This window comes from Leuresthes tenuis, unplaced genomic scaffold, assembly GCF_036924035.1.
Source record: "Leuresthes tenuis unplaced genomic scaffold, fLeuTen1.0.hap1 SCAF_1, whole genome shotgun sequence".
NCBI classification, from domain to species: Eukaryota; Metazoa; Chordata; class Actinopteri; order Atheriniformes; family Atherinopsidae; genus Leuresthes; species Leuresthes tenuis.
In genome coordinates, this window is record NW_027325355.1 from 44,081,498 (window position 1) to 44,103,027 (window position 21,530).

Sequence of the window (21,530 nt, forward strand, 5' to 3'; positions counted from 1 at the left end):
GGTCATCTTCAGCTGCTGCTGCTGCTTTGTTGGCAGACATGAAGTGATCTGAGAGTCTCAGTTTCAGCTCCAGAGAATAATCACATCAAGGTGGAAGATGTGCCCACTAAGAGTCAGCCTTTCTCGGCAATTATCTGGTTACATAGAGGAAGTGTATGATTCCAGTACCTATATAATACACATTTGTACCAGATATTGTTGCTTACCGCCACACAACCCTGAATAAGCTCGACCTCGTCTGATCTCGGAAGCCAAGCAGGATTGGGCCTGGTTAGTTCTTGAATGGGAGACCGCTTGCGAATACCAGGTGCTGTAAGCTTTTTCTCTTCTCTCTACCACCTGCATGTCTTTTGTTGCAACGTCTGATCACCCTGTGACACATGAGGAAGTTGGTCATCTTCAGCTTCTGCTGCTTTGTTGGCAGACACGAAGTGATCTGAGAGTCTCAGTTTCAGCTGAAGAGAATGATCACATCAAGAAGGAAGATGTGCCCACTAAGAGTCAGCCTTTCTCGGCAATTATCTGGTTACATAGAGGAAGTGTATGATTCCAGTACCTATATAATACACATTTGTCACAGAGATTGTCGCTTACGGCCACACCACCCTGAATATAATATGCCCGATCTCGTCTGATCTCGGAAGCCAAGCAGGGTTTTGCCTGGTTAGTACTTGGGTGGGAGACTGCTTGGGAATACCAGGTGCTGTAAGCTTTTTCTCTTCTCTCTACCACCTGCATGTCTTTTGTTGTAACATCTGATCACCCTGTGACACATGAGGAAGTTGGTCATCTTCAGCTGCTGCTGCTTTGTTGGCAGACACAAAGTGATCTGAGAGTCTCAGTTTCAGCTGCAGAGAATAATCACATCAGGGAAGAATATATGCCCACTACACATCAGCCTTTCTCGGCAATTATCTGGTTACATAGAGGAACTGTATGATTCCAGTACCTATATAATGCACATTTGTCAAAGACTTTGTTGCTTACGGCCACACCACCCTGAACATATCCGACCTTGTCCGATCTCAGAAGCCAAGCACGGTTGGGCCTGGTTAGTACTTGGATGGGAGACTGCTTTGGAATACCAGGTGCTGTAAGCTTTTTCTCTTCTCTCGACCACCTGCATGTCTTTTGTTGTAACATCTGATCACCCTGTGACACATGAGGAAGTTGGTCATCTTCAGCTGCTGCTGCTTTGTTGGCAGACACGAAGTGATCTGAGAGTCTCAGTTTCAGCTGCAGAGAATTATCACATCAGGGAAGAAGATGTGCCCACTACAAGTCAGCCTTTCTCTGCAATTATCTGGTTACATAGAGGAACTGTATGATTCCAGTACCTATATAATGCACATTTGTCACAGTTATGGTTGCTTACGGCCACACCACCCTGAACATGCCCGACCTCGTCTGATCTCGGAAGCCAAGGAGGGTTGGGCCTGGTTAGTACTTGGATGGAAGACCTCTTGGGAATACCAGGTGCTTTAAGTTTTTTCTCTTCTCTCTACCACCTGCATGTCTTTTGTTGCAACGTCTGATCACCCTGTGACACATGAGGAAGGTGGTCATCTTCAGCTGCTGCTGCTTTGTTGGCAGACACGAAGTGATCTGAGAGTCTCAGTTTCAGCTGCAGAGAATGATCACATCAGGGAAGAAGATGTGCCCATAACAAGTGAGCCTTTCTCGGAAATTATCTGGTTACATAGAGGAAGTGTATGATTCCAGTACTTATATAATGCACATTTGTCACAGAAATTGTTCCTTACGGCCACACCACCCTGAATATGCCCGACCTCGTCTGATCTCGGAAGCCAAGGAGGGTTGGGCCTGGTTAGTACTTCAATGGGAGACTGCTTGGGAATACCAGGTGCTGTAAGCGTTTTCTCTTCTCTCTACAACCTGCATGTCTTTTGTTGCAACGTCTGATCACCCTGTGACACATGAGGAAGTTGGTCATCTTCAGCTGCTGCTGCTTTGTTTGAAGACACGAAGTGATCTGAGAGTCTCAGTTTCAGCTGAAGAGAATAATCACGTCAGGGAAGAAGATGTGCCCACTACACATCAGCCTTTCTCAGCAATTATCTGGTTACATAGAGGAACCGTATGATTCCTGTACTTATATAATGCACATTTGTCACAGACATTGTTGCTTACGGCCACACCACCCTCAATATGCCTGACCTCGTCTGATCTCGGAAGCCAAGCAGGGTTGGGCCTGGTTAGTACTTGGGTGGGAGACCGCTTGAAAATACCATTTGCTGTAAGCTTTTTCTCTTCTCTCTACAACCTGCATGTCTTTTGTTGCAACGTCTGATCACCCTGTGACACATGAGGAAGTTGGTCATCTTCAGCTGCTGCTGCTGCTTTGTTGGCAGACATGAAGTGATCTGAGAGTCTCAGTTACAGCTCCAGAGAATAATCACATCAAGGAGGAAGATGTGCCCACTAAGAGTCAGCCTTTCTCGGCAATTATCTGGTTACATAGAGGAAGTGTATGATCCCAGTACCTATATAATACACATTTGCACCAGATATTGTTGCTTACCGCCACACCACCCTGAATAAGCTCGACCTCGTCTGATCTCGGAAGCCAAGCAGGGTTGGGCCTGGTTAGTTCTTGAATGGGAGACCGCTTGCGAATACCAGGTGCTGTAAGCTTTTTCTCTTCTCTCTACCACCTGCATGTCTTTTGTTGCAACGTCTGATCACCCTGTGACACATGAGGAAGTTGGTCATCTTCAGCTTCTGCTGCTTTGTTGGCAGACATGAAGTGATCTGAGAGTCTCAGTTTCAGTTGCAGAGAATGATCACATCAGAGAAGATGATTTACCCGCTACACATCAGCCTTTCTCGGCAATTATCTGGTTGCATAGAGGAACCGTATGATTCCAGTACCTATATAATGCACATTTGTCAGAGACATTGCTGCTTACGGCCACACCACCCGGAACATGCCTGACCTCGTCTGATCTCGGAAGCCAAGCAGGGTTGGGCCTGGTTAGTACTTGGATGGGAGACCACTTGGGAATACCAGGTGCTGTAAATTTTTTCTCTTCTCTCTACCACCTGCATGTCTTTTGTTGCAACGTCTGATCACCCTGTGACACATGAGGAAGTTGGTCATCTTCAGCTGCTGCTGCTTTGTTGGCAGACATGAAGTGATCTGAGAGTCTCAGTTTCAGTTGCAGAGAATGATCACATCAGAGAAGATGATTTACCCGCTACACATCAGCCTTTCTCGGCAATTATCTGGTTACATAGAGGAACCGTATGATTCCAGTACCTATATAATGCACATTTGTCAGAGACATTGCTGCTTACGGCCACACCACCCGGAACATGCCTGACCTCGCCTGATCTCGGAAGCCAAGCAGGGTTGGGCCTGGTTAGTACTTGAATGGGAGACCACTTGGGAATACCAGGTGCTGTAAATTTTTTCTCTTCTCTCTACCACCTACATGTCTTTTGTTGCAATGTCTGATCGCCCTGTGACACATGAGGAAGTTGGTCATCTTCAGCTGCTGCTGCTTTGTTGGCAGACACGAAGTGATATGAGAGTCTCAGTTTCAGCTGGAGAGAATAATCACGTCAGGGAAGATGTTTCCACTACTTATCAGCCTTTCTTGGCAATTATCTGGTTGCATAGAGGAACCGTATGATTCCAGTACCTATACAGTTTATATTTGTCACAGACATTGTTGCTTACGGCCACACCACCCTGAATATGCCCGACCTCGTCTGATCTTGGAAGCCAAGCAGGGTTGGGCCTGGTTAGTACTTGGATGGGAGACCGCTTGGGAATACCAGGTGCTGTAAGCTTTTTCTCTTCTCTCAACCACCTGCATGTCTTTTGTTGCAACGTCTGATCACCCTGTGACACATGAGGAAGTTGGTCATCTTCAGCTGCTGCTGCTTTGTTGGCAGACACGAAGTGATCTTAGAGTCTCATTTTCAGCTGGAGAAAATTATCACGTCAGGGAACAAGATGTGCCCACTACATATCAGCCTTTCTCGGCAATTATCTTGTTACATAGAGGAACCATATGATTCCATTGCCTATATAATGCACATTTGTCACAGAGATTGTTGCTTACGGCCAAACCACCCTGAATATGTCTGACCTCGTCTGCTCACAGAAGCCAAGGAGGGTTGGGCCTGGTTAGTACTTGGATGAGAGACCGCTTGGGAATACCAGGTGCTGTAAGCTTTTTCTCTTCTCTCGACCACCTGCATGTCTTTTGTTGCAAAGTCTGATCACCCTGTGACACATGAGGAAGTTGGTCATCTTCAGCTGCTGCTGCTTTGTTGGCAGACACGAAGTGATCTGAGAGTCTCAGTTTCAGCTGCAGAGAATTATCACATCAGGGAAGAAGATGTGCCCACTACAAGTCAGCCTTTCTCTGCAATTATCTGGTTACATAGAGGAACTGTATGATTCCAGTACCTATATAATGCACATTTGTCACAGTTATGGTTACTTACGGCCACACCACCCTGAATATGCCCGACCTCATCTGATCTCGGAAGCCAAGCAGGTTTGGACCTGGTTAGTACTTGGATGGTAGACTGTCTGGGAATACCAGGTGCTGTAAGCTTTTTCTCTTCTCTCTACCACCTGCATGTCTTTTGTTGAAACGTCTGATCACCCTGTGACACATGAGGAAGTTGGTCATCTTCAGCTGCTGCTGCTTTGTTGGCAGACACAAAGTGATCTGAGAGTCTCAGTTTCAGCTGCAGAGAATAATCACATCAGGTAAGAAGATGTGCCCACTACAAGTTAGCCTTTCTCGGCAATTATCTGGTTACATAGAGGAACTGTATTATTCCAGTACCTATATAATGCACATTTGTCACAGACATTGTTGCTTACGGACACACCACCCTGAACATGCCCGACCTCATCTGATCTCGGAAGCCAAGCAGGTTTGGACCTGGTTAGTACTTGGATGGTAGACTGTCTGGGAATACCAGGTGCTGTAAGCTTTTTCTCTTCTCTCAACCACCTGCATGTCTTTTGTTGCAACGTCTGATCACCCTGTGACACATGAGGAAGTTGGTCATCTTCAGCTGCTGCTGCTTTGTTGGCAGACACGAAGTGATCTTAGAGTCTCATTTTCAGCTGGAGAAAATTATCACGTCAGGGAACAAGATGTGCCCACTACATATCAGCCTTTCTCGGCAATTATCTTGTTACATAGAGGAACCATATGATTCCATATCCTATATAATGCACATTTGTCACAGAGATTGTTGCTTACGGCCAAACCACCCTGAATATGTCTGACCTCGTCTGCTCTCAGAAGCCAAGGAGGGTTGGGCCTGGTTAGTACTTGGATGAGAGACCGCTTGGGAATACCAGATGCTGTAAGCTTTTTCTCTTCTCTCTACCACCTGCATGTCTTTTGTTGCAACGTCTGATCACCCTGTGACACATGAGGAAGTTGGTCATCTTCAGCTGCTGCTGCTTTGTTGGCAGACACAAAGTGATCTGAGAGTCTCAGTTTCAGCTGCAGAGAATAATCACGTCAGGGAAGAAGATGTGCCCAGTACACATCAGCCTTTCTCGGAAATTAACTGGTTGCATAGAGGAACCGTATGATTCCAGTACCTATATAATGCACATTTGTCAGAGACATTGTTGCTTACGGCCACACCACCCTGAACATGCCCGACCTCGTCTGATCTCGGAAGCCAAGGAGGGTTGGGCCTGGTTAGTACTTGGATGGAAGACCTCTTGGGAATACCAGGTGCTTTAAGCTTTTTCTCTTCTCTCTACCACCTGTATGTCTTTTGTTGCAACGTCTGATCACCCTATGACACATGAGGAAGTTGGTCATCTTCAGCAGCTGCTGCTGCTTTGTTGGCAGACACGAAGTGATCTGAGAGTCTCAGTTTAAGCTGCAGAGAATGATCACATCAGGGAAGAAGATGTGCCCATAACAAGTGAGCCTTTCTCGGAAATTATCTGGTTACATAGAGGAAGTGTATGATTACAGTACTTATATAATGCACATTTGTCACAGAAATTGTTCCTTACGGCCACACCACCCTGAATATGCCCGACCTCGTCTGATCTCGGAAGCCAAGGAGGGTTGGGCCTGGTTAGTACTTCAATGGGAGACTGCTTGGGAATACCAGGTGCTGTAAGCGTTTTCTCTTCTCTCTACAACCTGCATGTCTTTTGTTGCAACGTCTGATCACCCTGTGACACATGAGGAAGTTGGTCATCTTCAGCTGCTGCTGCTTTGTTGGAAGACACGAAGTGATCTGAGAGTCTCAGTTTCAGCTGTAGAGAATAATCACATCAGGGAAGAAGATGTGCCCACTACAAGTTAGCCTTTCTTGGCAATTATCTGGTTGCATAGAGGAACCGTATGATTCCAGTACCTATATAATGCACATTTGTCACAGACATTGTTACTTACGGCCACACCACCCTGAATTTGCCCAACCTCGTGTGATCTCGGAAGCCAAACAGGGTTGAGCCTGCTTAGTACTTGGATGGGAGACTGCTTGGGAATACCAGGTGCTGTAAGCTTCTTCTCTTCTCTCTACCACCTGCATGTCTTTTGTTGCAACGTCTGATCACCCTGTGACACATGAGGAAGATGGTCATCTTCAGCTGCTGCTGCTTTGTTGGCAGACACGAAGTGATCTGAGAGTCTCAGTTTCAGTTGCAGAGAATGATCACATCAGAGAAGATGATTTGCCCGCTACACATAACCCTTTCTCGGCAATTATCTGGTTGCATAGAGGAACCGTATGATTCCAGTACCTATATAATGCACATTTGTCAGAGACATTGTTGCTTACGGCCACACCACCCTGAATAAGCCCGACCTCGTCTGATCTCGGACGCCAAGCAGGGTTGTACCTGGTTAGTACTTGGATGGGAGACAGCTTGGGAATACCAGGTGCTGTAAGCTTTTTCTCTTCTCTCTACCACCTGCATGTCTTTTGTTGCAACGTCTGATCACCCTGTGACACGTGAAGAAGTTGGTCATCTTCAGCTGCTGCTGCTTTGTTGGAAGACACGAAGTGATCTGAGAGTCTCAGTTTCAGCTGAAGAGAATAATCACGTCAGGGAAGAAGATGTGCCCACTACACATCAGCCGTTCTCATCAATTATCTGGTTACATAGAGGAACCGTATGATTCCTGTACTTATATAATGCACATTTGTCACAGACATTGTTACTTACGGCCACACCACCCTGAATTTGCCTGACCTCGTCTGATCTCGGAAGCCAAGCAGTGTTGGGCCTGTTTAGTACTTGGGTGGGAGACCGCTTGGGAATACCAGGTGCTGTAAGCTTTTTCTCTTCTCTCTACCACCTGCATGTGTTTTGTTGCAACGTCTGATCACCCTGTGACACATGAGGAAGTTGGTCATCTTCAGCTGCTGCTGCTTTGTTGGCAGACACGAAGTGATCTGAGAGTCTCAGTTTCAGCTGAAGAGAATGATCACATCAGAGAAGATGATATGCCCACTACACATCAGCCTTTCTCGGCAATTATCTGGTTTCATAGAGGAAGTGTATGATTCCAGTACCTATATAATTCACATTTGTAACAAATATTGTTGCTTACCGCCACACCACCCTGAATAAGCCCCACCTTGTCTTAACCTGGAAGCCAAGCAGGGTTGGGACTGGTTTGTACTTCAATGGGAGACTGCTTGGGAATACCAGGTGCTGTAAGCTTTTTCTCTTCTCTCTACCACCTGCATGTCTTTTGTTGCAACATCTGATCACCCTGTGACACATGAGGAAGTTTGTCATCTTCAGCTTCTGCTACTTTGTTGGCAGACACGAAGTGATCTGAGAGTCTCAGTTTCAACTGAAGAGAATAATAACGTCAGGGAACAAGATGTGCCCACTACACATCAGCCTTTCTCGGCAATTATCTGGTTACATAGAGGAACTGTATGATTCCAGTACCTATATAATGCACATTTGTCACAGACATTGTTGCTTACGGCCACACCACCCTCAATATGCCTGACCTCGTCTGATCTCGGAAGCCAAGCACGGTTGGCCTGGTTAGTACTTGGGTGGGAGACTGCTTGGGAATACCAGGTGCTGTAAGCTTTATCTCTTCTCTGGACCACCTGAATGTCTTTTGTTGCAACGTCTGATCACCCTGTGACACATGAGGAAGTTAGTCATCTTCAGCTTCTGCTGCTTTGTTGGCAGACACGAATTGATCTGAGAGTCTCAGTTTCAGCTGCAGAGAATAATCACGTCAGGGAAGAAGATGTGCCCACTACACATAAGCCTTTCTCTGCAATTATCTGGTTACATAGAGGAACCGTATGATTCCAGTACCTATATAATGCACATTTGTCACAGACATTGTCGCTTACGGCCACACCACCCTGAACATGCCTGACCTCGTCTGATCTCGGAAGCCAAGCACGGTTGGCCTGGTTAGTACTTGGGTGGGAGACTGCTTGGGAATACCAGGTGCTGTAAGCTTTATCTCTTCTCTGGACCACCCGAATGTCTTTTGTTGCAACGTCTGATCACCCTGTGACACATGAGGAAGTTGGTCATCTTCAGCTTCTGCTGCTTTGTTGGCAGACACGAAGTGATCTGAGAGTCTCAGTTTCAGCTGCAGAGAATAATCACGTCAGGGAAGAAGATGTGCCCACTACACATAAGCCTTTCTCTGCAATTATCTGGTTACATAGAGGAACCGTATGATTCCAGTACCTATATAATGCACATTTGTCACAGAGATTGTCGCTTACGGCCACACCACCCTGAATATAATATGCCCGACCTCGTCCGATCTCGGAAGCCAAGCGGGGTTGTGCCTGGTTAGTATTTGGGTGGGAGACTGCTTGGGAATACCAGGTGCTGTAAGCTTTTTCTCTTCTCTCTACCACCTGCATGTCTTTTGTTGCAACTTCTGATCACCCTGTGACACATGAGGAAGTTGGTCATCTTCAGCTGCTGCTGCTTTGTTGGCAGACACGAAGTGATCTGAGAGTCTCAGTTTCAGCTGCAGAGAATAATCACATCAGGGAAGAAGATGTGCCCACTACAAGTCAGCCTTTCTCGGCAATTATCTGGTTACATAGAGGAACCGTATGATTCCAGTACCTATATAATGCACATTTGTCACAGACCATGTTGCTTACGGCCACACCACCCTGAACATGTCTGATCTCGGAAGCCAAGGAGGGTTGGGCCTGGTTAGTACTTAAATGGGAGACCGCTTGGGAATACCAGGAGCTGTAAGCTTTTTGTCTTCTCTCGACCACCTGCATGTCTTTTGTTGCAACGTCTGATCCCCCTGTGACACATGAGGAAGTTGGTCATCTTCAGCTGCTGCTGCTTTGTTGGCAGACACGAAGTGATCTGAGAGTCTCAGTTTAAGCTGCAGAGAATAATCACATCAGGGAAGAAGATGTGCCCATAACAAGTCAGCCTTTCTCATCAATTATCTGGTTACATAGAGGAACCGTATGATTCCAGTACCTATATAATGCACATTTGTCACAGACATTGTTACTTACGGCCACACCACCCTGAATATGCCCGACCTCGTCTGATCTCAGAACCCAAGCAGGGTTGGGCCTGGTTAGTACTTGGATGGGAGACCACTTTGGAATACCAGGTGCTGTAAATTTTTTCTCTTCTCTCTACCACCTGCATGTCTTTTGTTGCAATGTCTGATCGCCCTGTGACACATGAGGAAGTTGGTCATCTTCAGCTGCTGCTGCTTTGTTGGCAGACACGAAGTGATATGAGAGTCTCAGTTTCAGCTGGAGAGAATAATCACGTCAGGGAAGATGTTTCCACTACTTATCAGCCTTTCTTGGCAATTATCTGGTTGCATAGAGGAACCGTATGATTCCAGTACCTATACAGTTTATATTTGTCACAGACATTGTTGCTTACGGCCACACCACCCTGAATATGCCCGACCTCGTCTGATCTTGGAAGCCGTGTCCACTATTTATCAGCCTTTCTCTGCAATTATCTGGTTATATAGAGGAAACGTATGATTCCAGTACCTATACAATTTACATTTGTCAGAGACATTGTTGCTTACGGCCACACCACCCTGAATATGCCCGACCTCGTCTGATCTCGAAAGCCAAGCAGGGTTGTGCCTGGTTAGTACTTGGATGGGAGACTGCTTGGGATTATCAGGTGCTGTAAGCTTTTTCTCTTCTCTCAACCACCTGCATGTCTTTTGTTGCAACGTCTGATCACCCTGTGACACATGAGGAAGTTGGTCATCTTCATTTTCTGCTGCTTTGTTGGCAGACACGAAGTGATCTTAAAGTCTCATTTTCAGCTGGAGAAAATTATCACGTCAGGGAACAAGATGTGCCCACTACATATCAGCCTTTCTTGGCAATTATATGGTTGCATAGAGGAACCGTATGATTCCAGTACCTATATAATGCACATTTGTCACAAACATTGTTACTTACGGCCACACCACCCGGAATATGCCCAACCTCGTCTGATCTTGGAAGCCAAGCAGGGTTGGGCCTGGTTAGTACTTGGATGGGAGACCGCTTGGGAATACCAGGTGCTGTAAGCTTTTTCTCTTCTCTCAACCACCTGCATGTCTTTTGTTGCAACGTCTGATCACCCTGTGACACATGAGGAAGTTGGTCATCTTCAGCTGCTGCTGCTTTGTTGGCAGACACGAAGTGATCTTAGAGTCTCATTTTCAGCTGGAGAAAATTATCACGTCAGGGAACAAGATGTGCCCACTACAGATCAGCCTTTCTCAGCAATTATCTTGTTACATAGAGGAACCATATGATTCCATTGCCTATATAATGCACATTTGTCACAGAGATTGTTGCTTACGGCCAAACCACCCTGAATATGTCTGACCTCGTTTGATCTCAGAAGCCAAGGAGGGTTGGGCCTGGTGAGTACTTTGATGAGAGACCGCTTGGGAATACCAGGTGCTGTAAGCTTTTTCTCTTCTCTCTACCACCTGCATGTCTTTTGTTGCAACGTCTGATCGCCCTGTGACACATGAGGAAGTTGGTCATCTTCAGCTGCTGCTGCTTTGTTGGCAGACACAAAGTGATCTGAGAGTCTCAGTTTCAGTTGCAGAGAATGATCACATCAGAGAAGATGATTTACCCGCTACACATCAGCTTTTCTCGGCAATTATCTGGTTGCATAGAGGAACCGTATGATTCCAGTACCTATATAATGCACATTTGTCAGAGACATTGCTGCTTACGGCCACACCACCCGGAACATGCCTGACCTCGTCTGATCTCGGAAGCCAAGCAGGGTTGGGCCTGGTTAGTACTTGGATGGGAGACCGCTTGGGATTATCAGGTGATGTAAGCTTTTTCTCTTCTCTCAACCACCTGCATGTCTTTTGTTGCAACGTCTGATCACCCTGTGACACATGAGGAAGTTGGTCATCTTCATTTTCTGCTGCTTTGTTGGCAGACACGAAGTGATCTTAGAGTCTCATTTTCAGCTGGAGAAAATGATCACGTCAGGGAACAAGATGTGCCCACTACATATCAGCCTTTCTTGGCAATTATATGGTTGCATAGAGGAACCGTATGATTCCAGTACCTATATAATGCACATTTGTCACAGACATTGTTACTTACGGCCACACCACCCTGAATATGCCCAACCTCGTCTGATCTTGGAAGCCAAGCACGGTTGGGCCTGGTTAGTACTTGGATGGGAGACCGCTTGGGAATACCAGGTGCTGTAAGCTTTTTCTCTTCTCTCAACCACCTGCATGTCTTTTGTTGCAACGTCTGATCACCCTGTGACACATGAGGAAGTTGGTCATCTTCAGCTGCTGCTGCTTTGTTGGCAGACACGAAGTGATCTTAGAGTCTCATTTTCAGCTGGAGAAAATTATCACGTCAGGGAACAAGATGTGCCCACTATATATCAGCCTTTTTTTGGCAATTATCTTGTTACATAGAGGAACCATATGATTCCATTGCCTATATAATGCACATTTGTCACAGAGATTGTTGCTTACGGCCAAACCACCCTGAATATGTCTGACCTCGTCTGATCTCAGAAGCCAAGGAGGGTTGGGCCTGGTTAGTACTTTGATGAGAGACTGCTTGGGAATACCAGGTGCTGTAAGCGTTTTCTCTTCTCTCTACAACCTGCATGTCTTTTGTTGCAACGTCTGATCACCCTGTGACACATGAGGAAGTTGGTCATCTTCAGCTGCTGCTGCTTTGTTGGAAGACACGAAGTGATCTGAGAGTCTCAGTTTCAGCTGAAGAGAATAATCACGTCAGGGAAGAAGATGTGCCCACTACACATCAGCCTTTCTCAGCAATTATCTGGTTACATAGAGGAACCGTATGATTCCTGTACTAATATAATGCACTTTTGTCAGACACATTGTTGCTTACGGCCACACCACCCTGAACATACCCGCCCTCGTCTGATCTCGGAAGCCAAGCAGCGTTGAGCCTGCTTAGTACTTGGATGGGAGACTGCTTGGGAATACCAGGTGCTGTAAGTGTTTTCTCTTCTCTCTACAACCTGCATGTCTTTTGTTGCAACATCTGATCACCCTGTGACACATGAGGAAGTTGGTCATCTTCAGCTGCTCCTGCTTTGTTGGCTGACACAAAGTGATCTGAGAGTCTCAGTTTCAGTTGCAGAGAATGATCACATCAGAGAAGATGATTTGCCCGCTACACATCAGCCTTTCTCGGCAATTATCTGGTTGCATAGAGGAACCGTATGATTCCAGTACCTATATAATGCACATTTGTCACAGACATTGTTACTTACGGCCACACCACCCTGAATATGCCCGACCTCGTCTGATCTCAGAACCCAAGCAGGGTTGGGCCTTGTTAGTACTTGGATGGGAGACCGCTTGGGAATACCAGGTGCTGTAAGCTTTTTCTCTTCTCTCAACCACCTGCATGTCTTTTGTTGCAACGTCTGATCACCCTGTGACACATGAGGAAGTTGGTCATCTTCAGCTGCTGCTGCTTTGTTGGCAGACACGAAGTGATCTTAGAGTCTCATTTTCAGCTGGAGAAAATTATCACGTCAGGGAACAAGATGTGCCCACTATATATCAGCCTTTTTCGGCAATTATCTTGTTACATAGAGGAACCATATGATTCCATTGCCTATATAATGCACATTTGTCACAGAGATTGTTGCTTACGGCCAAACCACCCTGAATATGTCTGACCTCGTTTGATCTCAGAAGCCAAGGAGGGTTGGGCCTGGTTAGTACTTTGATGAGAGACCGCTTGGGAATACCAGGTGCTGTAAGCTTTTTCTCTTCTCTCTACCACCTGCATGTCTTTTGTTGCAACGTCTGATCGCCCTGTGACACATGAGGAAGTTGGTCATCTTCAGCTGCTGCTGCTTTGTTGGCAGACACAAAGTGATCTGAGAGTCTCAGTTTCAGTTGCAGAGAATGATCACATCAGAGAAGATGATTTACCCGCTACACATCAGCTTTTCTCGGCAATTATCTGGTTGCATAGAGGAACCGTATGATTCCAGTACCTATATAATGCACATTTGTCAGAGACATTGCTGCTTACGGCCACACCACCCGGAACATGCCTGACCTCGTCTGATCTCGGAAGCCAAGCAGGGTTGGGCCTGGTTAGTACTTGGATGGGAGACCGCTTGGGATTATCAGGTGATGTAAGCTTTTTCTCTTCTCTCAACCACCTGCATGTCTTTTGTTGCAACGTCTGATCACCCTGTGACACATGAGGAAGTTGGTCATCTTCATTTTCTGCTGCTTTGTTGGCAGACACGAAGTGATCTTAGAGTCTCATTTTCAGCTGGAGAAAATGATCACGTCAGGGAACAAGATGTGCCCACTACATATCAGCCTTTCTTGGCAATTATATGGTTGCATAGAGGAACCGTATGATTCCAGTACCTATATAATGCACATTTGTCACAGACATTGTTACTTACGGCCACACCACCCTGAATATGCCCAACCTCGTCTGATCTTGGAAGCCAAGCACGGTTGGAGCCTGGTTAGTACTTGGATGGGAGACCGCTTGGGAATACCAGGTGCTGTAAGCTTTTTCTCTTCTCTCAACCACCTGCATGTCTTTTGTTGCAACGTCTGATCACCCTGTGACACATGAGGAAGTTGGTCATCTTCAGCTGCTGCTGCTTTGTTGGCAGACACGAAGTGATCTTAGAGTCTCATTTTCAGCTGGAGAAAATTATCACGTCAGGGAACAAGATGTGCCCACTATATATCAGCCTTTTTTTGGCAATTATCTTGTTACATAGAGGAACCATATGATTCCATTGCCTATATAATGCACATTTGTCACAGAGATTGTTGCTTACGGCCAAACCACCCTGAATATGTCTGACCTCGTCTGATCTCAGAAGCCAAGGAGGGTTGGGCCTGGTTAGTACTTTGATGAGAGACTGCTTGGGAATACCAGGTGCTGTAAGCGTTTTCTCTTCTCTCTACAACCTGCATGTCTTTTGTTGCAACGTCTGATCACCCTGTGACACATGAGGAAGTTGGTCATCTTCAGCTGCTGCTGCTTTGTTGGAAGACACGAAGTGATCTGAGAGTCTCAGTTTCAGCTGAAGAGAATAATCACGTCAGGGAAGAAGATGTGCCCACTACACATCAGCCTTTCTCAGCAATTATCTGGTTACATAGAGGAACCGTATGATTCCTGTACTAATATAATGCACTTTTGTCAGAGACATTGCTGCTTACGGCCACACCACCCGGAACATGCCTGACCTCGTCTGATCTTGGAAGCCAAGCAGGGTTGGGCCTGGTTAGTACTTGCATGGGAGACCACTTGGGAATACCAGGTGCTGTAAGCTTTTTCTCTACTCTCTACCACCTTCATGTCTTTTGTGGCAACGTCTGATCCTCCTGTGACACATGAGGAAGTTGGTCATCTTCAGCTGCTTTTGCGTCTTTGTTGGCAGACACGAAGTGATCTGAGAGTGTCAATTTCAGCTGCAGAGAATAATCACATCAGGGAAGAAGATGTGCCCACTACAAGTCAGCCTTTCTGGGCAATTATCTGGTTACATAGAGGAAGTGTATGATTCCAGTACCTATATAATGCACATTTGTCACAGATATTGTTGCTTACGGCCACACCACCCTGAATAAGCCTGATCTTGGAAGTCAAGCAGGTTTGGGCCTGGTTAGTACTTGGATGGAAGACTGCTTGAGAATACCAGGTGCTGTAAGCTTTTTCTCTTCTCTCTACCACCTGCATGTCTTTTGTTGCAACGTCTGATCACCCTGTGACACATGAGGAAGTTGGTCATCTTCAGCTGCTGCTGCTTTGTTGGCAGACACAAAGTGATCTGAGAGTCTCATTTTCAGCTGGAGAGAATTATCACGTCAGGGAAGAAGATGTGCCCACTACATATCAGCCTTTCTCGGCAATTATCTGGTTACATAGAGGAAGTGTATGATTCCATTGCCTATATAATGCACATTTGTCACAGAGATTGTTACTTACGGACAAACCACCCTGAATATGTCTGACCTTGTCTGATCTCGGAAGCCAAGGAGGGCTGGTTCTGGTTAGTACTTTGATGGGACACCGCTTGGGAATACCAGGTGATGTAATCTTTTTCTCTTCTCTCTACCACCTGCATGTATTTTGTTGCAACGTCTGATCGCCCTGTGACACATGAGGAAGTTGGTCATCTTCAGCTGCTGCTGCTTTGTTGGCAGACACGAAGTGATCTGAGAGTCTCATTTTCAGCTGGAGAGAATAATCACGTCAGGGAAGAAGATGTGTCCACTATTTATCAGCCTTTCTCTGCAATTATCTGGTTATATAGAGGAAACGTATGATTCCAGTACCTATACAATTTACATTTGTCAGAGACATTGTTGCTTACGGCCACACCACCCTGAATATGCCCGACCTCGTCTGATCTCGAAAGCCAAGCAGGGTTGTGCCTGGTTAGTACTTGGATGGGAGACCGCTTGGGATTATCAGGTGCTGTAAGCTTTTTCTCTTCTCTCAACCACCTGCATGTCTTTTGTTGCAACGTCTGATCACCCTGTGACACATGAGGAAGTTGGTCATCTTCATTTTCTGCTGCTTTGTTGGCAGACACGAAGTGATCTTAAAGTCTCATTTTCAGCTGGAGAAAATTATCACGTCAGGGAACAAGATGTGCCCACTACATATCAGCCTTTCTTGGCAATTATATGGTTGCATAGAGGAACCGTATGATTCCAGTACCTATATAATGCACATTTGTCACAAACATTGTTACTTACGGCCACACCACCCGGAATATGCCCAACCTTGTCTGATCTTGGAAGCCAAGCAGGGTGGGGCCTGGTTAGTACTTGAATGGGAGACCGCTTGGGAATACCAGGTGCTGTAAGCTTTTTCTCTTCTCTCAACCACCTGCATGTCTTTTGTTGCAACGTCTGATCACCCTGTGACACATGAGGAAGTTGGTCATCTTCAGCTGCTGCTGCTTTGTTGGCAGACACGAAGTGATCTTAGAGTCTCATTTTCAGCTGGAGAAAATTATCACGTCAGGGAACAAGATGTGCCCACTATATATCAGCCTTTTTCGGCAATTATCTTGTTACATAGAGGAACCATATGATTCCATTGCCTATATAATGCACATTTGTCACAGAGATTGTTGCTTACGGCCAAACCACCCTGAATATGTCTGACCTCGTTTGATCTCAGAAGCCAAGGAGGGTTGGGCCTGGTTAGTACTTTGATGAGAGACCGCTTGGGAATACCAGGTGCTGTAAGCTTTTTCTCTTCTCTCTACCACCTGCATGTCTTTTGTTGCAACGTCTGATCGCCCTGTGACACATGAGGAAGTTGGTCATCTTCAGCTGCTGCTGCTTTGTTGGCAGACACAAAGTGATCTGAGAGTCTCAGTTTCAGTTGCAGAGAATGATCACATCAGAGAAGATGATTTACCCGCTACACATCAGCTTTTCTCGGCAATTATCTGGTTGCATAGAGGAACCGTATGATTCCAGTACCTATATAATGCACATTTGTCAGAGACATTGCTGCTTACGGCCACACCACCCGGAACATGCCTGACCTCGTCTGATCTCGGAAGCCAAGCAGGGTTGGGCCTGGTTAGTACTTGGATGGGAGACCGCTTGGGATTATCAGGTGATGTAAGCTTTTTCTCTTCTCTCAACCACCTGCATGTCTTTTGTTGCAACGTCTGATCACCCTGTGACACATGAGGAAGTTGGTCATCTTCATTTTCTGCTACTTTGTTGGCAGACACGAAGTGATCTTAGAGTCTCATTTTCAGCTGGAGAAAATGATCACGTCAGGGAACAAGATGTGCCCACTACATATCAGCCTTTCTTGGCAATTATATGGTTGCATAGAGGAACCGTATGATTCCAGTACCTATATAATGCACATTTGTCACAAACATTGTTACTTACGGCCACACCACCCGGAATATGCCCAACCTCGTCTGATCTTGGAAGCCAAGCAGGGTGGGGCCTGGTTAGTACTTGGATGGGAGACCGCTTGGGAATACCAGGTGCTGTAAGCTTTTTCTCTTCTCTCAACCACCTGCATGTCTTTTGTTGCAACGTCTGATCACCCTGTGACACATGAGGAAGTTGGTCATCTTCAGCTGCTGCTGCTTTGTTGGCAGACACGAAGTGATCTTAGAGTCTCATTTTCAGCTGGAGAAAATTATCACGTCAGGGAACAAGATGTGCCCACTATATATCAGCCTTTTTCGGCAATTATCTTGTTACATAGAGGAACCATATGATTCCATTGCCTATATAATGCACATTTGTCACAGAGATTGTTGCTTACGGCCAAACCACCCTGAATATGTCTGACCTCGTTTGATCTCAGAAGCCAAGGAGGGTTGGGCCTGGTTAGTACTTTGATGAGAGACCGCTTGGGAATACCAGGTGCTGTAAGCTTTTTCTCTTCTCTCTACCACCTGCATGTCTTTTGTTGCAACGTCTGATCGCCCTGTGACACATGAGGAAGTTGGTCATCTTCAGCTGCTGCTGCTTTGTTGGCAGACACAAAGTGATCTGAGAGTCTCAGTTTCAGTTGCAGAGAATGATCACATCAGAGAAGATGATTTACCCGCTACACATCAGCTTTTCTCGGCAATTATCTGGTTGCATAGAGGAACCGTATGATTCCAGTACCTATATAATGCACATTTGTCAGAGACATTGCTGCTTACGGCCACACCACCCGGAACATGCCTGACCTCGTCTGATCTCGGAAGCCAAGCAGGGTTGGGCCTGGTTAGTACTTGGATGGGAGACCGCTTGGGATTATCAGGTGATGTAAGCTTTTTCTCTTCTCTCAACCACCTGCATGTCTTTTGTTGCAACGTCTGATCACCCTGTGACACATGAGGAAGTTGGTCATCTTCATTTTCTGCTACTTTGTTGGCAGACACGAAGTGATCTTAGAGTCTCATTTTCAGCTGGAGAAAATGATCACGTCAGGGAACAAGATGTGCCCACTACATATCAGCCTTTCTTGGCAATTATATGGTTGCATAGAGGAACCGTATGATTCCAGTACCTATATAATGCACATTTGTCACAGACATTGTTACTTACGGCCACACCACCCTGAATATGCCCAACCTCGTCTGATCTTGGAAGCCAAGCACGGTTGGGCCTGGTTAGTACTTGGATGGGAGACCGCTTGGGAATACCAGGTGCTGTAAGCTTTTTCTCTTCTCTCAACCACCTGCATGTCTTTTGTTGCAACGTCTGATCACCCTGTGACACATGAGGAAGTTGGTCATCTTCAGCTGCTGCTGCTTTGTTGGCAGACACGAAGTGATCTTAGAGTCTCATTTTCAGCTGGAGAAAATTATCACGTCAGGGAACAAGATGTGCCCACTATATATCAGCCTTTTTTTGGCAATTATCTTGTTACATAGAGGAACCATATGATTCCATTGCCTATATAATGCACATTTGTCACAGAGATTGTTGCTTACGGCCAAACCACCCTGAATATGTCTGACCTCGTCTGATCTCAGAAGCCAAGGAGGGTTGGGCCTGGTTAGTACTTTGATGAGAGACTGCTTGGGAATACCAGGTGCTGTAAGCGTTTTCTCTTCTCTCTACAACCTGCATGTCTTTTGTTGCAACGTCTGATCACCCTGTGACACATGAGGAAGTTGGTCATCTTCAGCTGCTGCTGCTTTGTTGGAAGACACGAAGTGATCTGAGAGTCTCAGTTTCAGCTGAAGAGAATAATCACGTCAGGGAAGAAGATGTGCCCACTACACATCAGCCTTTCTCAGCAATTATCTGGTTACATAGAGGAACCGTATGATTCCTGTACTAATATAATGCACTTTTGTCAGACACATTGTTGCTTACGGCCACACCACCCTGAACATACCCGCCCTCGTCTGATCTCGGAAGCCAAGCAGCGTTGAGCCTGCTTAGTACTTGGATGGGAGACTGCTTGGGAATACCAGGTGCTGTAAGTGTTTTCTCTTCTCTCTACAACCTGCATGTCTTTTGTTGCAACATCTGATCACCCTGTGACACATGAGGAAGTTGGTCATCTTCAGCTGCTCCTGCTTTGTTGGCTGACACAAAGTGATCTGAGAGTCTCAGTTTCAGTTGCAGAGAATGATCACATCAGAGAAGATGATTTGCCCGCTACACATCAGCCTTTCTCTGCAATTATCTGGTTGCATAGAGGAACCGTATGATTCCAGTACCTATATAATGCACATTTGTCACAGACATTGTTACTTACGGCCACACCACCCTGAATATGCCCGACCTCGTCTGATCTCAGAACCCAAGCAGGGTTGGGCCTTGTTAGTACTTGGATGGGAGACCGCTTGGGAATACCAGGTGCTGTAAGCTTTTTCTCTTCTCTCAACCACCTGCATGTCTTTTGTTGCAACGTCTGATCACCCTGTGACACATGAGGAAGTTGGTCATCTTCAGCTGCTGCTGCTTTGTTGGCAGACACGAAGTGATCTTAGAGTCTCATTTTCAGCTGGAGAAAATTATCACGTCAGGGAACAAGATGTGCCCACTATATATCAGCCTTTTTCGGCAATTATCTTGTTACATAGAGGAACCATATGATTCCATTGCCTATATAATGCACATTTGTCACAGAGATTGTTGCTTACGGCCAAACCACCCTGAATATGTCTGACCTCGTTTGATCTCAGAAGCCAAGGAGGGTTGGGCCTGGTTAGTACTTTGATGAGAGACCGCTTGGGAATACCAGGTGCTGTAAGCTTTTTCTCTTCTCTCTACCACCTGCATGTCTTTTGTTGCAACGTCTGATCGCCCTGTGACACATGAGGAAGTTGGTCATCTTCAGCTGCTGCTGCTTTGTTGGCAGACACAAAGTGATCTGAGAGTCTCAGTTTCAGTTGCAGAGAATGATCACATCAGAGAAGATGATTTACCCGCTACACATCAGCTTTTCTCGGCAATTATCTGGTTGCATAGAGGAACCGTATGATTCCAGTACCTATATAATGCACATTTGTCAGAGACATTGCTGCTTACGGCCACACCACCCGGAACATGCCTGACCTCGTCTGATCTCGGAAGCCAAGCAGGGTTGGGCCTGGTTAGTACTTGGATGGGAGACCGCTTGGGATTATCAGGTGATGTAAGCTTTTTCTCTTCTCTCAACCACCTGCATGTCTTTTGTTGCAACGTCTGATCACCCTGTGACACATGAGGAAGTTGGTCATCTTCATTTTCTGCTGCTTTGTTGGCAGACACGAAGTGATCTTAGAGTCTCATTTTCAGCTGGAGAAAATGATCACGTCAGGGAACAAGATGTGCCCACTACATATCAGCCTTTCTTGGCAATTATATGGTTGCATAGAGGAACCGTATGATTCCAGTACCTATATAATGCACATTTGTCACAGACGTTGTTACTTACGGCCACACCACCCTGAATATGCCCAACCTCGTCTGATCTTGGAAGCCAAGCACGGTTGGGCCTGGTTAGTACTTGGATGGGAGACCGCTTGGGAATACCAGGTGCTGTAAGCTTTTTCTCTTCTCTCAACCACCTGCATGTCTTTTGTTGCAACGTCTGATCACCCTGTGACACATGAGGAAGTTGGTCATCTTCAGCTGCTGCTGCTTTGTTGGCAGACACGAAGTGATCTTAGAGTCTCATTTTCAGCTGGAGAAAATTATCACGTCAGGGAACAAGATGTGCCCACTATATATCAGCCTTTTTTTGGCAATTATCTTGTTACATAGAGGAACCATATGATTCCATTGCCTATATAATGCACATTTGTCACAGAGATTGTTGCTTACGGCCAAACCACCCTGAATATGTCTGACCTCGTCTGATCTCAGAAGCCAAGGAGGGTTGGGCCTGGTTAGTACTTTGATGAGAGACTGCTTGGGAATACCAGGTGCTGTAAGCGTTTTCTCTTCTCTCTACAACCTGCATGTCTTTTGTTGCAACGTCTGATCACCCTGTGACACATGAGGAAGTTGGTCATCTTCAGCTGCTGCTGCTTTGTTGGAAGACAC

At 46.1% G+C, this 21,530-nt stretch overlaps 5 non-coding genes and 48 pseudogenes across 5 annotated transcripts; all 53 read left to right on the forward strand.

The window, feature by feature from the left end:
• Positions 1-200: 200 nt before the first annotated feature.
• Positions 201-319, forward strand: LOC140296393 (5S ribosomal RNA; annotated as a pseudogene).
• Positions 320-588: 269 nt separating this feature from the next.
• LOC140279638 (5S ribosomal RNA) lies at positions 589-712 on the forward strand (annotated as a pseudogene).
• Positions 713-981: 269 nt separating this feature from the next.
• On the forward strand, positions 982-1,100 carry LOC140290219 (5S ribosomal RNA; annotated as a pseudogene).
• Positions 1,101-1,369: 269 nt separating this feature from the next.
• Positions 1,370-1,488, forward strand: LOC140269185 (5S ribosomal RNA; annotated as a pseudogene).
• Positions 1,489-1,757: 269 nt separating this feature from the next.
• Positions 1,758-1,876, forward strand: LOC140277443 (5S ribosomal RNA; annotated as a pseudogene).
• A 269-nt stretch (positions 1,877-2,145) lies between these two features.
• On the forward strand, positions 2,146-2,264 carry LOC140293318 (5S ribosomal RNA; annotated as a pseudogene).
• A 272-nt stretch (positions 2,265-2,536) lies between these two features.
• LOC140286630 (5S ribosomal RNA) lies at positions 2,537-2,655 on the forward strand (annotated as a pseudogene).
• Positions 2,656-2,924: 269 nt separating this feature from the next.
• On the forward strand, positions 2,925-3,043 carry LOC140300940 (5S ribosomal RNA; annotated as a pseudogene).
• Positions 3,044-3,312: 269 nt separating this feature from the next.
• On the forward strand, positions 3,313-3,431 carry LOC140281981 (5S ribosomal RNA; annotated as a pseudogene).
• A 266-nt stretch (positions 3,432-3,697) lies between these two features.
• On the forward strand, positions 3,698-3,816 carry LOC140274657 (5S ribosomal RNA). Its single transcript, XR_011908367.1, has one exon. It is a non-coding gene; the product is annotated as a 5S ribosomal RNA (ribosomal RNA).
• A 269-nt stretch (positions 3,817-4,085) lies between these two features.
• On the forward strand, positions 4,086-4,204 carry LOC140291921 (5S ribosomal RNA; annotated as a pseudogene).
• Positions 4,205-4,473: 269 nt separating this feature from the next.
• On the forward strand, positions 4,474-4,592 carry LOC140319601 (5S ribosomal RNA; annotated as a pseudogene).
• Positions 4,593-4,861: 269 nt separating this feature from the next.
• Positions 4,862-4,980, forward strand: LOC140281524 (5S ribosomal RNA; annotated as a pseudogene).
• Positions 4,981-5,249: 269 nt separating this feature from the next.
• On the forward strand, positions 5,250-5,368 carry LOC140291528 (5S ribosomal RNA; annotated as a pseudogene).
• A 269-nt stretch (positions 5,369-5,637) lies between these two features.
• Positions 5,638-5,756, forward strand: LOC140307173 (5S ribosomal RNA; annotated as a pseudogene).
• A 272-nt stretch (positions 5,757-6,028) lies between these two features.
• On the forward strand, positions 6,029-6,147 carry LOC140277452 (5S ribosomal RNA; annotated as a pseudogene).
• Positions 6,148-6,416: 269 nt separating this feature from the next.
• Positions 6,417-6,535, forward strand: LOC140295912 (5S ribosomal RNA; annotated as a pseudogene).
• Positions 6,536-6,804: 269 nt separating this feature from the next.
• Positions 6,805-6,923, forward strand: LOC140290602 (5S ribosomal RNA; annotated as a pseudogene).
• Positions 6,924-7,192: 269 nt separating this feature from the next.
• On the forward strand, positions 7,193-7,311 carry LOC140316304 (5S ribosomal RNA; annotated as a pseudogene).
• Positions 7,312-7,968: 657 nt separating this feature from the next.
• Positions 7,969-8,086, forward strand: LOC140293470 (5S ribosomal RNA; annotated as a pseudogene).
• A 269-nt stretch (positions 8,087-8,355) lies between these two features.
• LOC140289583 (5S ribosomal RNA) lies at positions 8,356-8,473 on the forward strand (annotated as a pseudogene).
• Positions 8,474-8,742: 269 nt separating this feature from the next.
• On the forward strand, positions 8,743-8,866 carry LOC140289236 (5S ribosomal RNA; annotated as a pseudogene).
• A 269-nt stretch (positions 8,867-9,135) lies between these two features.
• Positions 9,136-9,244, forward strand: LOC140296739 (5S ribosomal RNA; annotated as a pseudogene).
• A 269-nt stretch (positions 9,245-9,513) lies between these two features.
• LOC140312598 (5S ribosomal RNA) lies at positions 9,514-9,632 on the forward strand (annotated as a pseudogene).
• Positions 9,633-10,052: 420 nt separating this feature from the next.
• On the forward strand, positions 10,053-10,171 carry LOC140289332 (5S ribosomal RNA; annotated as a pseudogene).
• Positions 10,172-10,440: 269 nt separating this feature from the next.
• Positions 10,441-10,559, forward strand: LOC140299004 (5S ribosomal RNA). The gene has a single exon (XR_011914594.1). It is a non-coding gene; the product is annotated as a 5S ribosomal RNA (ribosomal RNA).
• Positions 10,560-10,828: 269 nt separating this feature from the next.
• On the forward strand, positions 10,829-10,947 carry LOC140289009 (5S ribosomal RNA; annotated as a pseudogene).
• A 269-nt stretch (positions 10,948-11,216) lies between these two features.
• On the forward strand, positions 11,217-11,335 carry LOC140288796 (5S ribosomal RNA; annotated as a pseudogene).
• A 269-nt stretch (positions 11,336-11,604) lies between these two features.
• LOC140298873 (5S ribosomal RNA) lies at positions 11,605-11,723 on the forward strand. The gene has a single exon (XR_011914473.1). It is a non-coding gene; the product is annotated as a 5S ribosomal RNA (ribosomal RNA).
• Positions 11,724-11,993: 270 nt separating this feature from the next.
• LOC140290741 (5S ribosomal RNA) lies at positions 11,994-12,112 on the forward strand (annotated as a pseudogene).
• Positions 12,113-12,381: 269 nt separating this feature from the next.
• LOC140294605 (5S ribosomal RNA) lies at positions 12,382-12,500 on the forward strand (annotated as a pseudogene).
• Positions 12,501-12,769: 269 nt separating this feature from the next.
• LOC140274331 (5S ribosomal RNA) lies at positions 12,770-12,888 on the forward strand (annotated as a pseudogene).
• Positions 12,889-13,157: 269 nt separating this feature from the next.
• Positions 13,158-13,276, forward strand: LOC140273962 (5S ribosomal RNA; annotated as a pseudogene).
• A 269-nt stretch (positions 13,277-13,545) lies between these two features.
• LOC140288797 (5S ribosomal RNA) lies at positions 13,546-13,664 on the forward strand (annotated as a pseudogene).
• Positions 13,665-13,933: 269 nt separating this feature from the next.
• On the forward strand, positions 13,934-14,053 carry LOC140317807 (5S ribosomal RNA; annotated as a pseudogene).
• A 270-nt stretch (positions 14,054-14,323) lies between these two features.
• On the forward strand, positions 14,324-14,442 carry LOC140290742 (5S ribosomal RNA; annotated as a pseudogene).
• Positions 14,443-14,711: 269 nt separating this feature from the next.
• On the forward strand, positions 14,712-14,830 carry LOC140303612 (5S ribosomal RNA; annotated as a pseudogene).
• A 272-nt stretch (positions 14,831-15,102) lies between these two features.
• On the forward strand, positions 15,103-15,211 carry LOC140296890 (5S ribosomal RNA; annotated as a pseudogene).
• Positions 15,212-15,868: 657 nt separating this feature from the next.
• Positions 15,869-15,987, forward strand: LOC140272225 (5S ribosomal RNA; annotated as a pseudogene).
• Positions 15,988-16,256: 269 nt separating this feature from the next.
• Positions 16,257-16,375, forward strand: LOC140277907 (5S ribosomal RNA; annotated as a pseudogene).
• Positions 16,376-16,644: 269 nt separating this feature from the next.
• LOC140273973 (5S ribosomal RNA) lies at positions 16,645-16,763 on the forward strand (annotated as a pseudogene).
• Positions 16,764-17,032: 269 nt separating this feature from the next.
• Positions 17,033-17,151, forward strand: LOC140288798 (5S ribosomal RNA; annotated as a pseudogene).
• A 269-nt stretch (positions 17,152-17,420) lies between these two features.
• On the forward strand, positions 17,421-17,539 carry LOC140300057 (5S ribosomal RNA; annotated as a pseudogene).
• A 269-nt stretch (positions 17,540-17,808) lies between these two features.
• LOC140273977 (5S ribosomal RNA) lies at positions 17,809-17,927 on the forward strand (annotated as a pseudogene).
• Positions 17,928-18,196: 269 nt separating this feature from the next.
• LOC140288799 (5S ribosomal RNA) lies at positions 18,197-18,315 on the forward strand (annotated as a pseudogene).
• A 269-nt stretch (positions 18,316-18,584) lies between these two features.
• Positions 18,585-18,703, forward strand: LOC140298874 (5S ribosomal RNA). The gene has a single exon (XR_011914474.1). It is a non-coding gene; the product is annotated as a 5S ribosomal RNA (ribosomal RNA).
• A 270-nt stretch (positions 18,704-18,973) lies between these two features.
• Positions 18,974-19,092, forward strand: LOC140290743 (5S ribosomal RNA; annotated as a pseudogene).
• Positions 19,093-19,361: 269 nt separating this feature from the next.
• LOC140294606 (5S ribosomal RNA) lies at positions 19,362-19,480 on the forward strand (annotated as a pseudogene).
• A 269-nt stretch (positions 19,481-19,749) lies between these two features.
• LOC140274342 (5S ribosomal RNA) lies at positions 19,750-19,868 on the forward strand (annotated as a pseudogene).
• Positions 19,869-20,137: 269 nt separating this feature from the next.
• LOC140273982 (5S ribosomal RNA) lies at positions 20,138-20,256 on the forward strand (annotated as a pseudogene).
• Positions 20,257-20,525: 269 nt separating this feature from the next.
• Positions 20,526-20,644, forward strand: LOC140288800 (5S ribosomal RNA; annotated as a pseudogene).
• Positions 20,645-20,913: 269 nt separating this feature from the next.
• On the forward strand, positions 20,914-21,032 carry LOC140298875 (5S ribosomal RNA). Its single transcript, XR_011914475.1, has one exon. It is a non-coding gene; the product is annotated as a 5S ribosomal RNA (ribosomal RNA).
• A 270-nt stretch (positions 21,033-21,302) lies between these two features.
• LOC140290744 (5S ribosomal RNA) lies at positions 21,303-21,421 on the forward strand (annotated as a pseudogene).
• Positions 21,422-21,530: the final 109 nt, after the last annotated feature.